Consider the following 16,355-nt stretch of genomic DNA (forward strand, 5'->3'; position numbering starts at 1 on the left):
AACCCACATGCCATGGTAAACTGCAACACAGGATATGAGAGTGACGTTGCAGCTAACAAATGGTAATACTGGTGGCGGGCTCTAGCCCCCTAACTGCAAACAACATGTCTCGAAGAGTCAGCCGTATAGCCCAGACCGAAAAACCATAAACTGGCTGTTCCAGTCTCTCACACCGCCCATTCATCACCCTTCTACATGTTGCATTTCATAACATGATAACTGCACCTCGGTGGTCATCAAGCACAACATAGAAACCTTTCCCATAAAGGATCAAAATACAACACCCTTCCAATGACACATCACCCTATATGGCGTAGCTTGTTGCAAAGTGCGTAAGCACTTCAGTGGGGTAGTAAGCGCTATACAAATGCTGCAAAACAGTACCATACACTCCAGAATTACAAAACAAAATATGCGTTATTTGTTTTTTCATAACTGCTGATATATGTTGAAATACAGGTATTTACATGTTTTTTGTGGATTAGAAACACATTGACATCCCATATTCTTTCTTTTCAAACTCCCTGTACCCACAACCACTAGAATTATGCAGTTTTACGGCTTCTGTGTTTTACGTATAGTTATGAATTTGCCATATAATCCATCATCTGCTGCAGAATCTGCAGAGTTTAACAAAAAGAATTGCTTCTAGCTCAAATGGATCAACAGTTACTCAAAAGCTGCAACAAGTGCTGATGCACAGTGGAATCTCCTTTCCATAGGATGACTGGTCACCCTTCAGTTACCTATAGCTGAAACTGGGTTTGGAAATGGTACTAATGAAGTGAGAGCAATAACCAGACAGTGCTAACGTGTAAAAATGACAAAATAAGGAAGTAATAATGTCACAAAATGTGCAGCATTGAGCCTCACCTGTGTTTTCTTGCTACATAATTTTGTCAAACCGTACTTTATAATTTGCGGCTTCCCTGCTCCATAATTCCAGTCTGCCTGTACCCCAATGAGATTGTAACATAGTTCACTTTACAAAATCCTCTCAATTTGCAGTACACTTAAAAGAGTTAGCAGTAATTTGTCATAAGACATGGTATAACAATTAACCCATATCTGCAGCAAAATACAAGAAGATAAAAAAGGCATTTTTATTGCTCATTCTCCTTCTGAATTACAGCATGTTTTTATTGATTTGCCTGTGTGCATTCAAATGTGAATGCAATTTATTTTAGATAAACTGAATTTAAATTGAGATTTTCACAAATACTGTCCAGCTGCCGCTGTCATTTGGGCGTGGGGGAGGGGCAATGATTATCTGATCCATAGTCCTCCACTGGGACCACTGAAACACTCCCTCCCCTCTTTATGGATCTAACGTGTGTGGCCCCTGTAGTGGAGCACCACTATGTCTAAAACAAAAGCTGGAAAGGGGGAGACAGTCCTAGCGGGTGTACTTCCGGATGGATTCAGGTCTGCCTTAACACCAATCAAATGTGGAACGACACTGGCAGGATCATACAGAGAAATTCACAGACCTCTTGGTGACTGTTAATAACCTTAATCCTTCCCTAGAACCCAAGCTGGGCTCTCTAATGATCGATGTGAGGTTCATTTGTGAGGACCACGAGAAACCTCAAGATTGAGGGACAAGAGCAGAAACGGAGCTGGGGACGATTCGCCCATCTTCAACGGAACACCAGCAGCAAACAGAAACGCTACAAGTGGAAGGTGAGGATTCCGAGGGGTGCTCCTGCCAGAATAATATTAGGGTAGTAGGTCTATCAGGAGCGCTGAGGCCCCGAGTATGAACCTAATCTTGGAAACGTGGTTGGCAGAGCAGGTACTGGGGTGGGGGGCGGGTCTCTAATTATTTTCTGTGGAACGGGCGCATAGACTGTCTGACCACAGACCACCTCCGGGAGCTCCCTCTCAAACTTTGCTGGCAAGATTGTTCAACTTCCAGGATAGAGATAATATTTGTCAACTTTTCAGAACAAAAGACCTCTGGACTGTGAAGAACAACACTGCAACATCTTTTCCGGATTACACAGTTGTAGTGCGCAATCAGTGAGACTCGCTCCGGATGGTAAAACAGCACCTACACCCACTGGATATTAAATATTGGGCAATTATCAGCTCTCCCCCCACCAGCCGCAGAAGGATCCTGGAAGACTCAACGAACCCCAGGAGGCGCTCCACAAGGAGTGCTTGTGGTAGACCATCAAAGGTGCAGGCGGTGAAGAGCAGGGCGGAGCCGCTGGCGGAACATGCATCCTTGCCCAGTCAAGATGGCAGAGCTTCTGATGAGCAAACAAGTTCACTGTGGGATGTCATACAGGATAGTGACTCGCTGGAGGAGCTAAGAGGTGCCCCCCTGTAGCCCCAATGACTGCAAACCTGTCGCAGAATACCTGATGGCAAGACTTATCAATTTGACATTATTTGTTTCTTATGTGAGGCTCCTCTGGGAGGCTTGTGGGAAATTGTGACAAGGGACCAATGATATTACTACGGGGATGGGAGACGGAGGTACTCTTTATCTTGTATTGTTAAGGGGTCGCTAGCTAGTGCTACTTTGTGATGACTGTATTACACCCCCTATTTTAGAATTTACATCAGTTGCCTAATCATTGATAGCAGTGCTTGGCTGTCACTGACTGAGGGTGTGGCCTGGGTTCAGGGACTGTTGGGGATTGTTCTTATTGTTTATTACCTTTTATACAATAGATATTTCATTTACTTCGCCCGACCAGCTCATTGTTACACCTCCTCCACCTTCATCCGCATCACGACTGGGATCCCTGACCTCACACCGCGCATATGATCACACGTGAATATAATATACTCACGTTGAATGTGAGGGGCATGGGCATCTACAGTAAAAGACAAAAGCTCCATAAATATCTGAAACGGGCCCAAATTGACTTTGCTTGCCTTCAGGAGACACAATTAATGGAGAGAGAACTCCTGAAATTACGTAAACACTGGTGGAGCATTATACTCAGCACCACTTACTCGGCTTACGCCGGAGGGGTCCTATAGTGGGTGGCTCCGGGAGGACCGTTTATTCTAAACCACTCCTTAATTGATCAGGAGGGCCGATTTGTCATTGCAGAATGCACACTGGATGGGGAATCTCTTATCATGGTGGTGCTTTATGCACCCAACGTGGGACAACCACTCTTTTTATCCTCATTGACACCAACTCTCTTCCACTTATGTACTCCCCTACGTTCTGGTGTGGTGACTTTAACTATGTTCCTGACTTCGAGATGGATAGGTCTACACCTCTTGTACATGTGGCGCAGTCATATTATGACACTAAACAACTGCGGAAATGGTCTCATAATATACAAGCATTGGATGTTTGGCGCACGCTTGACCCCCAACAATGAGAATATTCCCACTTCTCTGCCCTGCATGCACTGCACACTAGGATAGATCCGAGTTACTGTACCAGGACACTTGTGGCTAAATGTAGTCGAGTGGAATACTTAGTGCAGACATTTTCTGATCGCTGTCCCTCAATGCTGACCTTTCAGTGGGGTAGGCGGCGTCCAACCATTCCACCTAACGCCTGCAACTGCAGTCACTAACGGATTTGGCTGTTTCAAACTACTATAGGGGAACACGTAGACATATTTTTGGGAGAATGAGGGCACTGCATTGGATGGAATGATTGAATGGGATGCATGCAAAGTGGTATTACAGGGGGTGTCTATGGCCACTAGACATGGCATGAAGCACGCCTTCCAGGCGGACATACTAGATTTTGGGGCACAAATGCATCAAGCATTTTACCGGTCCCAAACGGTAAAATGCTACTTGTGATGCATCAGCCCAAAGGCATTCACAAAACAGGTAAGTACAATTTTTGCGATTACCTATTTTGTAATTGCAAACGCTGCCCCATTCATTCCTAGGGGCCTCTAAGGCCCCTAGGAATGAATGGGAAGGCTTTTCTTAATTGCGAATTGCAATTTGCGATTCGCAATTAAGGAATTTATAGGAATCGCTAATATTTTAGCGAAACCTACAGGCATAAGGAATAGCAATTCCTCAATAGTGCTTCCTTAAGAATTGCTATTAAGGAATCGCTATTCCTTAGCTTTATGCATGTGCCCCTTAAAGTACAAACTGAAGTTATCGGAAGAGGAGTGGGTGGCCAACCCAGCTTCATATCCAGTACTAGAAGATCTCAGGACAGAAGATAGGAACCTATCAGGACACTGGGCCAGCTTTGATTTTAAAGACTACATCAAATGTCAATATGCCATGGGCGATAAGGTCAGTAATTTATTGGCATATTTATTGTGATCCAAATACCTGTGCATACCTATCGGTCCATCTGTTCACGTACAGTTATTATAGTGAATTCTCAGTTAAACATAAATAGAGAGTTTGAAAATGATTACAGGAAACTATTACGTGCTCCCCCTGGTGTGACAACGGGGGCATTCTTGACTTAAGACCTCTACTCGCAATCCCTTACTGAGGCAAGAACTGGATGCTCCTCTGACCTTGGACGAGATTTCCTTGGCCATCAAACAAATACATGAGAATTGCCCTAATCGCGGTATTACCGAAACCCAGAAAGGATCCGCTCAAGGTGGCTTCATATCGACATCTTTCTTTGCTCAACCTGAATTGTTCGGTGTTGGGCAAGATTTTGACGAATAGCGTAACCCCATTGGTACATACAGTAGTCCACTCAGATCAGAACGGGTTTATCCTGGGTAGGAACCTATTCCTTAATCTACATTGACTATATAACACAATGGACAGGGCATGTAGAGAGGATACTTATGGCTGGGTGGCCTCCTTGGATATAGAAAAGGCGTTTGATACCCTGGGATGGAACTACCTTCAGGAGGTGCTGCAGAGACAGGGATTTGGCTTGGGGTTTTGTTTAAGGATCCAGGTCCTTTATAACATCCATGATGGGAAGTGTACACATGGCTGATGTTATTTCGTATAGGTTCCACATCAAGCGCTGCCCCTGTCTCCATTGATTTTTGTCCTGGCCATGGAACCTCCTGCTTGCTTATTACGGGAGAAGGTACACAACTGGGGATACCGGGTTGTAGACCACACACAGATAGTCTCAATGTATGCCAATGATACCGGGATTTATTTGAAGGCAGAGCAATTGATCTTGACTGTGGTCATGGCGGCTCTAAACGACTTTGGCCAGATATCTGGACTCCAAATTAATTGGGGGGAATCTTGCCTTTCCCGGGGCGGAGCTCGCCTGGCTTCAAGGTGGCCGCTAATTAGAGTAGTTCTGTGAGCCCAGGTAAATATCCTTCAACATCCTGCTGCCCATCGATGATCTGGCATCCTGCGGGCTGTGAATGCATTCTGGACACCACACACGGCCTACTGCTGCTGAGACTTTGGCCCTTTGAACGTGCTCTTGGTGTGGAGAGCGGCGGTAGCGGTAGATCTGTTGGGGCCTGGCCTACGCTTGAGCCGGGAGCTAGGGCTGCATTTCGGCCCCTGGGTCGCCCGTGCTGTTTGCGGAGGTCGGGACCCTTCCTTCTGCCCCTAGTTGCGGCAATCTACTGGTAGCGACACCGAGGGAGTAGACTCGGGGGGCCCTGACATCTTCCCCGCGGCTCTGGCATAGGAGTTCGGGCCCGCGGAGGTGTGGTGACTCGCGCAATGTCTGCCCTGCCTCACTGCGTGGTGCCATGTTCACGTGGCCTGCCCGCATTGCCTGTTCTCCCCAAGGTCCAGAGGGAGACGTTTCGCTCAACCGGGGGACATGGAGCTTTAACTGCCTATGTCTGCTCTGGATTGTGGCTTGTGGGCCTTCCCTAAATGCAGCACTCCAGTAGGAGGAGGGTAACATGGAGTTCACCGTGTCAGGGTTCTGCCAGCAATCTACTCCCCCTTGAGGACGCATGGTGCTCTCCTGTTGGCGTTCCTTTGCTGCTGGCGGATTGCAGGTACTGGCTGAAGGTAACTGGGTGGCCCAACTGCATGCGCCTGGAGGCAAAATACATATACAGTTGTCCATGTTGGACTGAGAGGGTTGATTGGCCTGCTTGCCCTGATCACTGAGATTCCCGCAAGATGGTGTGCATTGGGGTGCCCACTGACTGGATTTCGCCTGGAGTGCCAGTTGGTTGCACGTACTGTGTGGGGGTAGAGCTGGTCGCCATGGGCAAAATGGATAAATCAGAGCCCAAGCTTCAGTTTGAGCCACGCAAGACACTCAGACACAGAGAGGTTGTTCGGGCGCCGCAGAGTCCGGCTTGGAGTCCAATGATCCTCCCACAGAACAAGACTTAAAAGAGAGTCTGGCTGCAATGCAGTGCAGTTTAACAAAGATTGATGGAAAATTTGATGCTCTCTCCTATAGAATGGACCTTATGATGGAGAACCTGGAAAAACATAGGGAGAATCTGGACACTGAAGAAAAGAGTGTGAGACACCGAGGATATAATCACTGCAGAAGCCACTGCTCACACTAAAATGGACAAGATGTTGTGCGCTCTACAAGCCAAATCTGAAAATTTAGGAGCGTGCTTGAGACGGAACAAGTGGATTGTAGGAGTGGCGGAATCAACAAACATTGAAATTATGGAGCAATGCGTAGACAAACTGCTTGTGGTACTATTGAGCGGAGAAACCTCTGAGTTTTTTGTCATTGAGTGTGCCCGTCATGCCCCGATGCCCAAGCCGATCCCAGGAGCTAATCCACGCCCAACCATAGCACGTTTTCTTAATCACAGGGACCGCGATTCTGCCCTCCGAAAGGCAAAAGAGCTGAAAATACTGCGACGCGAGGGTATGGAGCTATCTTTCTATCTAGACTTTACGCAGCCGGTACTAGAGGCCTGCCATCAATTTATTCAAGTTCAGAGTAAACTTTGTAAACTGAATTTGGACTATCTTGCAAAGCTACGAATCCTTTCGGAGGGGAACCCGTAATTTTTCACTGACCTGAAACAAGTTCTACATTTCCTTAAAAGACAAAATGATGCAAGCTCCCATGGGGGTTACCCCAGGGGGGCTTCCATTGTAGACATTGACATGCCGAACTGGCAGAACATTAAGTAAGACTGTCCTTTCTAGCAGGCGTGAGTGGGCGCTGTTGGCTGGGAGCTTGGTGGGAATTGTTTATGCCTTTCGAGTGGCGATTGGCATGGAAAATCTCTGTGCCCTAGGCTCCTGTCGCCCAGCTGTCTCCAGCTGCATCAGCGATGTGAAGAGCTCTGAAAATGCTCGCTATTCTCTATCAGGGCCACTCATGAACTGGGTAAGACTGTTCCTACTCGGCTTTTCTAAAGTTGCTGGGGGGTGACCTATCGTCTGCTGGAGGGCCGAGGTGGTCATTCCCTTTACCGTAAGTTGCTGTGTTTTTTGTTTGTGGGGCTTCTTTCCTTCTCTTAAGATTCAATCAGATTGGTAGGGTGCTGGATCTGTCAAATGTGACTCCTTCTATACCAGGCCATACAATGGACCTATTACCCCGTCACATCCACCCCCATGTGTCCCACACTATGTAGGGATTTGTATTACCTTTCTTTTTTCAGGGATTTTGTCAGGTAGGGTTGGGACAACAATCTGCGATGCAGAGTTAGGGTATGCATAGAGTGGGTGGGTTTGACTATGGGGTCATTGTTCTTTTTGTCATTACTTCATTACTGAAAATGTTTTAGTGCAATGGCTGGCTAAACGCGCAAGAGGTCCAGGCGAACTTAGGGAGGGATGGGAAACCTAGACAACACACCCGCAAACTGACCGGTTCCCCTTTGCATCAGATTTCTCACGTGGAACAATCATAGAAAACTTAGGAAGGTAATATTGTTCCTGAGAAGACATAGCCTTAATGTTATGATTTTGCAAGAGACGCACTTACCTACAAATACTCTTAACACAAAGTAGAGTATAGGGGTCCTTTATTGCGGTAGGATTTACAGCTCATGCCCGAGGTGTGCTTATATTGGCCAACAAAAGCTCTGGTATTCCATTGCAGGAGCTCATTATAGACCAAGCGGGCTATCAAAGGGACGGGAGGAGTTCTTATTATTGGGGTCTATGGAACCAACCATGAAGACCCACAGTTTTATAATACACTCCGTGCCATTCTGCATCAGTGGGGAGACTTGCCTCAGATATGGGGTGGTGACTTTAAATGTGTATTAGACCCGGTCAGAGACAGTTCAAGGGGTTCTCAGTCACCCTTCTGCTGCCGCCAGAGCGATCATAGGCATAGTGGAACACTTAGGCCATGACGTTATATGGAGACACTGTGCTACAGAGAGAGCGGGATTCACACACTACTCAGCAGGGCATAACACCCACACTCATAATGCTTACTGGTTGGTATCAAGAGGCTTGGTGTCCCATATTACTAAAGGTGAACTGCTTATAAGAACTTATTCTGACCATTCACCCGTGGTATCAGACCTGTCCCTCCGGACTCTGAAATGTGCAGCATTCTCTTGGTTCTTGCCCCTTACTCTTTACTAGATTTAGAATTTAAAGGCGGGAATGGCATTTTTCCAACATAATATTGGTACCGTTTCTAGCTTTAGTACACTTTGGGAAACCTTCAAAATTTACATCAGAGGTACCACAATCTCAAAACACACCGGGGTGCTCAGGTCCTTGAAAACGAGACTGGCTACATTAGAGGGGGAAATTGCTCAATTGGAGCTAGAACATCAGCGTACAGCTATTGAGCGACTGCTCAAGGACGTTAGAGAGAAGCTTGAAGAATATCATGAGACGGCTGATACCGAAGTTAAGCACCTAGTCAAACACACCACTGCTAGGGTTTACAGGGAAGGGGGAACACACAGGTGCCACATTGGCGGCCTTAATGCACCCAGAAGGGAGACAGGGGTGATCATGGAAATATTAGACGAAACTAGCCAGTCGTTACATGATGCGGAACACATACCTGACAGGTTCCATAGATACTATTCTGATCTCTACTGCTCCCCTGTGGCTCCTGACGTAGAGGCCGTGGTAATTACCTGGAGCACATAAATATGACATAGCTCATGGTAGAACACAGATGAACACCTCATGCTTCCCCTTGATCTGTTGGAAATACGTGCAGCGCTTAAAGGAATGCGCGCGACCAAAGCCCCTGGTACTGATTGCCTTACAGTGGCCTTCTACAAGGCCTGCCAAGACCTGCTGATACTAAATATAGTCACTCCTTACGAGGAGATGGTAGAGATGCATGTTGTGCCAACCGCAATGAGGGAGGTGCTCATTGTGGCTCTTTTGAAATCGGACAAACCACCGAATAATTGTACCTCGTACCTCAGTATCAAAGGCCGCATCTATGTCATTTCATACCTGTTCCCAAAATCGTTCTAGTCTTGGACAGTGCCATAGTAGATGTGCTAGGGAGCTGGTCAAGCCACAACCCTGCCAGCATTGTTCTGTGTGATTTTTGTCCCATTGGTTAATACGGCGTGCGTGAGATACCAATAAGATGCTACTTTAAATGCAGACTCGGTCCCAGCAGTATTAAAAGCAGTATGGTGATCTCTGTAATAGATGCTGTCCCATTCCTTGTCTGTGAGGGTCCGCCCGAGTTCCACCTCCCAGCGCAGATGACCTTTTGAGCGACTCCCTCTCTGACTCGGCGCAAGTACAACATAAAGTTCCGCTAGACAGGGAGCAGTCTTGGGTGTCCCTCAGGCCTCTCTCCAAGGCACCCACCCCGGATGAACTGCAGTTCAATCTCAGGGGGTGTTAGGGTGCTCCTGGCGCTGAGAGAGAGAGGAAAGAACGACCTCACGTTCCTTGGCCATTTAGAATAAATACATATATTTTATATATATATACCTGGTGTGGTTCTCCTTTCATTTGGTCATTCATGAGATTATAGACTGGTAAAACAAACTGCTTTACATTCCTTCAAGACTTAGTCTGAAGACTGCTCTCCACAGCTACCACTAGGTTAGCTTTCTATATAGGTTGTCTTTAAACCTACCATCAACAAGGGTCGTTTGGACTGGGGCACGGTGCCCACTAGAATAGTGGACAGCATATACCAGGCCAACTTCTCACAGTATAGATATAATTTTTTTTTAGTGTTTTTAAGCATTTAATTTGGTAATTGTTTAGTGTATATGTAGGAATTTAATGTGCTTTTTATTGTAAGTAAACAGACCTGAAGAAGTTCCGTTTATTGCAAAGGAACGAAACGTGTTGGCTGTGCATATGATGTTTGATATAATGAAGAATGAGGATAGCAATCTACGACTAGGATGTTTGTTTTTTCATTACAAGCTACTAATGACAGTGTGCCTTTTCCCAATTGTATGAATGAACTTTGTCTGCATTGGACTGCAGTTATATTTCGAGCAGCTAAATACAGGGTTAAGGAGCACCTGAGAAAAGCATCTATGTAATGGACTAATTTACAGTGTGTGCTGGAGTATGTTCTTTTCCACAATTGCTTAATTTGAATATTTAGTCATTAAAGGTTGTTTGCATTCCCAATAGCTGAAGGAGCTCTTAAACCTGCATGGTGTAGTACCCCTCCTGTGCTGTAGCGTCTCCCTTCTCAGACACTGACAAGCATCTTTTTCAGAGCTCATAAAGGCTTAAAGAGTGACAGTTAACTTTTTTTAAAGGGTTAAAAGTGCCTGAGCACCTAAATGGGGGACAAAGAGCATCCCTCAGTGCCTCTGTATGAACAGAGGGAGAGCAGCCCCAGTGCAAACCAAATGTGCAAAATGTGGAGGTTGATCGCTCTACCCGGGCCGTCCCTCCACTTGACTTCTAAATGCATGCAGCCTGGGAGAGGGCCCTCTCCTTGGCCTTGCATCTACTATGGTGTAGGGTTGTGAGGCCCGGGTGGGGGGTGGGCTTTCACTCTTCCTCATAATGCAACACTTGATTGTGAGGCATGGGTAAGGGGCACCCACCCGGTACTCACAATGCTACACCATCAATGCAAGGACCCATGTAGGAGGGCTGAGCGTGGGGCCCTGGGCAGCTGCCCACTCTGCCTAAGCCTTGTGCCGGCCCTGGTTTTACCAGTGCATCATCTCTGCAATTCGTAATGATACACTGCTTTACTATAAATAAAACCATTTACTTACAGTGCACTTAACTTGAATTATGTGCACTTCCAAACTTTACTAATCAAGGATGCTACATGAAAAACAGATCAAAAACTTAACCAAAACACTTTATCAGCTCCGCTCCCAATGCCAGCAGCACTCTCAAAGGGGCTGCCTCCAGCACACTTGACACCTGCCTCTTGTCACTCTAGGACCCTTGGAACCTCGGCAGGAAGGAAGGAAATTTCAGAACCATCTCTGGGGGGAAAACTCTAGAAGTTTCTTCCACTTCAAACCTGGCGTTAGGTAAAACAATAGGACCCTCAGACACACTCTTCAGTACAATCCTGGATCTGCGGACAATACAGAAGAAGGATTGGCCTGGTGCGAGAGGACTACCCTGCTGCTTGAGGCCTTCTCTGTCCTCTCAGAAGGAAGACTGGACCACCTCCCTTCATGCCACGCTGAGTGAACCCAAGGGTAGGTTGGCAGACCTCCTGTTCTGAGATATAGGGACCTAACAGTCTCTAGAGGCCCCTTGCAACTGCCCGGCTGATCTGCTACACAGGATCTGCCTGGACCTGCTGGAGTCTGGCTGGCCTCTGCTGGAGTGAGTCTCTGATCTCCAAGAGGCCTTGAACCTTGACTGGTATCAGAAATAACTCACCCTAGCCTAACTGAGTGTTTCACAAAATCCGTTGCGAAGCGATGTGAAGCCCTGCAGAGCCTCGGTTCACAGCTGCAAGTTTTATTGGAACTGACCTCGGGTGAATCAGAGTCCAGCAATGCCTCGCAGCATAGCTGAAAGCTTCATCGGAACTGATGTAGAGTGACAGAAAGCCCAGCAAAGCCTTGCTGCACATCTGACAGCTTCATCGGAACCGACACTGGACGACACAAAGCCTTGCAAAGCTACACCGCGCAGAATGTGCACCAAGAACTAAAGGTACGTTCTTCAGTGGGTCAATCTTAGTCCTGTGTCCGGCCTGCACTCCATTACAGTCGGCTGCAACCTGTGACTTTGCCCAGATACAGTTGACACTTTGTGCCTTTTGGTGCTACTATTATCTAAATCTTTTAAAATTGCATATCTCCAGTACAACTACTTACATTTTTGTGAATTTGGTCTCAAATTATTTATGAAATCATAATCTATGTTTCTCAATTGGCGGTTTTTCTTGTTTTTTGTCTTCAATTTATGACTGTTTATGTGCTGCATAAATAATTTGCACACTCCCTCTAAATGAAGCCTTACTGCTTTTGTGTCAAGCTACCAGAAGGTTAAGCACAGGTCAATTTAGGGAGTTTTTTGGTTCCCCTGACAGGGATTGTGGGTGTTACTTGAGAAGGGTTACACCCCTCCCTCAACCAGTAACCGAATTTCTCACAGGTATTAATTGGACTCAGGTGTGACTTCACTTAGGTTTGGGAGATCTCTGCACTATAATGAAACAATTACTTACCGGTAACCTTCATTACGGCTTTTTGTAGTCCTCCCACGTCCCAGTACTTACACTGGGAGGCGGAGCCCCCTCACAACATAAGGCGCAGGACGAGGAGGACTTGATGAAGGGGTAATTCCTATTGTTGTCCTCTTTGTTTAATGTTTATTTTGCTTCAGGAATACCTTATTGGTGACTCGCACTCAGTGGCTTTCCTTGCTAGGCACTTTATTGCACAGATAATGCCATTATTTTCTTAAAACGTGTGCCAGCTTTACCAATCTTTAAATGAATTTCTGGATTCCTAAAAAATAAAAGATCTTACTAACAAATAAACAGAACACAAACAGTAAGATATAATTGAAGTTTTTACGACCACAAGGTAGTGAAAGTAAAAGGTCCCAGTACATGTCACGAGGTAATGAGGTAGGGCGGTGAGTCTTGTAGTGTTTTCTTGGGTCGACCTGAGGCATGATTTTCTTTGCTTTGGCTTTTTGTTAAGGACTGGGATGAGGAAGAGGTACATCAGCATTTATTGTAAATCCCTCTTGATCCTAGTCCTGTTCGTCCTCAACCCTGCCCACACGTGCCACCTAACCCCGCGTGATGAGGATTACTACTGACTAATCCAGGCACTGCCTTCTGTGCTATGAATTTGTGTTGCTTTTCCATGCTTTGTTATCCCCTTATTGAGTCGAATTGTTGATTTGCTGTTTACTGTTGCCTTTCCCTCTTCCAATATTTCAAACTTTTTATTAAAAATCCTTGGCACTGCGAACCCAAGGGGAAATTTACCGCGTACTTCCTACAACTCTATCGCCATTGACAAACCACTGTTTACGTTGAACCCAAACCCTTCACCCGTGTGCCAACACTCCAGCCGCCTTTTGGTTCCTGTTCCTGGTCCCTCCTCTCCTGACAAAGCAACAGTGGTGGTTGTTTCTGCTTTGTGCACAGATTGTCTGTCGGTGGCCGCGTCCCTCTATTATTCCACCCCCTGCGTTGAGCACTAACTTGAGGAGAGCTTTGATGATTCATGAACCGTATTCTTGATGTCTCTTGCATCTGTTGAGCTTCAGTGTCTGAGCAGTCTGCATGAATGCGTGCTCTCAGAGCCTTGATCTGTGTTTAGTTGGCTTGTAATGCTCTTAGCACTGAAAGAGCCGCCGACATTTGAAGATTAGACTACATTAAACCAAGGCATGAAAATACAATTTAGAACACACCACAGACAGCCTAAATATAGCACAGAGCGCTGCTGTGTAATTAAGGTGAAGTGACAGATCAAAGGCATGCTGCGCGTTAGATCCCTGGGGATGAAACAGCTGCGAGGGAAACGGAAGTGAGTAAAATGGCGGCCTGGGAGAGAGAGAGAGAGGGAGAGAGAGAGAGAGAGAGAGAGAGAGAGAGAGAGAGAGAGGCAATTCAGAGGGGCCGAAGATTGTTCTTTCAAAGTGGTAAAGTACATGAGGTATCTTTAAGAAGTCGTTCTTGATTAAAGAAACGCAATCAGTGTGACAATAAAGCATCATTAAGGTAAGACACAAATGTAATGGAAAGTGAAAAAATCAAAATATAGGTAAATGTTGGAAATACTAGCGGGCCTGGTATCCCCAACCATTTGCTCCAAATTCTGACGCATGCTTCTGGGGACATCCCCTAGCTCTGTATATGGGCTCCTCCTACTGAGCACAGCAGTCCAAACCCCGCCCCCACCATTCGCGGTGCATGGTGGGGGGAACCTCCACCGCCCTGTTATATCTCTTTTTGCAATCAGTTAGGCTATAACCACCAAGATTCTCTCCCCTCTGGTGCCACTAATGTCCCCATGATGCCAATTTGAGGTGTCAGGTCGATTGCTCGCTCTAGTATCTGGGAGAGGGCATACCAGATCTTATGCCACTAGCCCTCAATTTTGGGACACAGCCAAACCATGAGGTAGAAATGGGTATTGGGGTGAGGAAAACGGAAGCCTTTGGGATGCAGAGTTCATCCTGCTTTTCACAGGCGGCGAGAGGTGAGGTAGGTGGCGTGATTATGAAGGTAGTTTAGTTGAATCATACGGTGATTGGCCGATATTGCCGGGGGTCCTTTAGAGCGTCACACCAGTCCGAGTCATCCAAGTGCCTCACTCAGCTCTCCCACTTCTGCCTAAGCGGCACCAAGTAATCAGGGGCATTGGTCTCCAGTGCGCAATATATCTGGGAGATGCCCTCCTTACTGAGATCTCCCATCAAGAGTCTAGTGTAAATGGGGATCACTTTCAGGTAGGTCTCTTGGTGGGATGTTATGATTGGATAAGTTTGTCTAAGTTGTAAGGGGCAGCTTCAGAAGCCCCTTGCACCTCCTTGCACCGCCATTGTGTCACTTTCTTTCATGCAACGGCTGCGCAAACAATGCGGCCAATTTACAATGTGACTCATCTAGGGAGCTGCTTCACGTTGTAAAGCCCTGCGTCACATTATACCTGCGCCAGGTATACTGTATGCAGGCTAGGTGTTTCCACGCAAAAAGCCATGTAGAACTGATGCAGTGAAATTTACAACATTTCACTGCGTCACTCTACGCCTTCACTGTGTCAAAATCCTTACGCCTGCTCAGACCAGGCATAAGGAATGACGCAGGGCTTTTTGTATGGGACTCACCTGTCTGTTGTGGCACATTACTGAAGTTGCCTCACTTTCATGAGCAACTCCAGCGATGCATCACTTTTGTGCCAACAGATGCGTCAGTATTAATGACGTATCTATTAACCTCTCCGTGGGCCGTCCGACGTCACAGTGGGCGTAGTGCGGAGGACGGCCAGGGGCCGCCCGAACCGTGCACGCGTCAATTTTTCAGCACATTCTGCCGTGGCAAAGAGGTTAATCCTTGCACAAATGAAGCACTGTATTGTAAATACAGCGCATCCATGGTGGCACAAGGACATGTGGCACAGGTGCAAGGACACTGACGCATCTATGAAGATGCGTCAGTTCCTTGTAAATCTGCCCCAGAGTATTTATGAGATTGAGTCTGAGCCAAATGGAAGTGGACCCAGAGGTCCTGGAAGGAGCACTGCTGGTCTTGGTGCCAGACATCTCTTAGGGTAGTTATGCCTATTCTGTCCCAGTTAATAAAGCTCTACAGGTGTGCCGTACGGTGAAGAAGTCGACTTTTGCAATAATGGGAGTCTGTTGAGTAGGCTTACTATGCCATCACAGAGAATGCAACGCCTGTCTCCAAAACAGGATGACCACTCTGGTAACCTCAGGGAGTTCATGGGGGACGCGGTCACTATAAATCCGTCCCATTAGTATATTAATGCTCAGGTGAGGAAGTTCCGCCCAGTATGTTAGACTGTTCCACCCCCCCTTCCCCCCCCCCCCCCCCCCCTTACAGCCAGTCATTTATAACTAGGAGCTGTGGAGATCTGAATATTTAAGAACCATAACACAGAAACAGGGCTGTTTACTACCTGTGCGATGTTTGATTCTCATGCAAAATACCACAGTTTGGCAAAAACTAGATTTAAGGGCTGCAAGGTCCACTTGGCTGCAAACGAGTACAAATTATTGACTGTCAATAACGTGCCACTCTATTTGATCTATTTGTTTGTTTTAATTTTATCTCACAGAACAGGGTAAAGAAACAGGAGGAAAGAGGATTGCAGTGATTTACATTGGCCCCTCTCTTGAGTGGTAAAGTGGGACAAAGAATTAGCTGAAATGTACTCCTGAGGAATTACCAGATAGTCAGGCATTCCACCCAACCCTATTTTATGTTTCTAAGGCAGAGGCTCTAAGTGTCACGGGTATAACATACTTGTGTCTGCAGCACATTGTGCTTTTGGACTAATTGTGAAACCAGTCTGTGGTTGCTTGTGTCCCAGTCCTGAAGGAGACCAGGGCTGGCAGTTCAGGACAGACTTTTC

The 16,355-nt window shown here is 46.6% G+C and overlaps 1 protein-coding gene across 1 annotated transcript in view; it reads right to left on the reverse strand.

Annotated features, from left to right (window-relative positions):
• Window positions 1-16,355, reverse strand: part of CCDC92B (coiled-coil domain containing 92B) — a 178,970-nt gene that overhangs the window by 51,561 nt on the left and 111,054 nt on the right. The gene's annotated exons all lie outside the window — the stretch shown is intronic.

Source organism: Lissotriton vulgaris, chromosome 2_1, assembly GCF_964263255.1.
Source record: "Lissotriton vulgaris chromosome 2_1, aLisVul1.2, whole genome shotgun sequence".
Lineage (NCBI taxonomy): Eukaryota > Metazoa > Chordata > Amphibia > Caudata > Salamandridae > Lissotriton > Lissotriton vulgaris.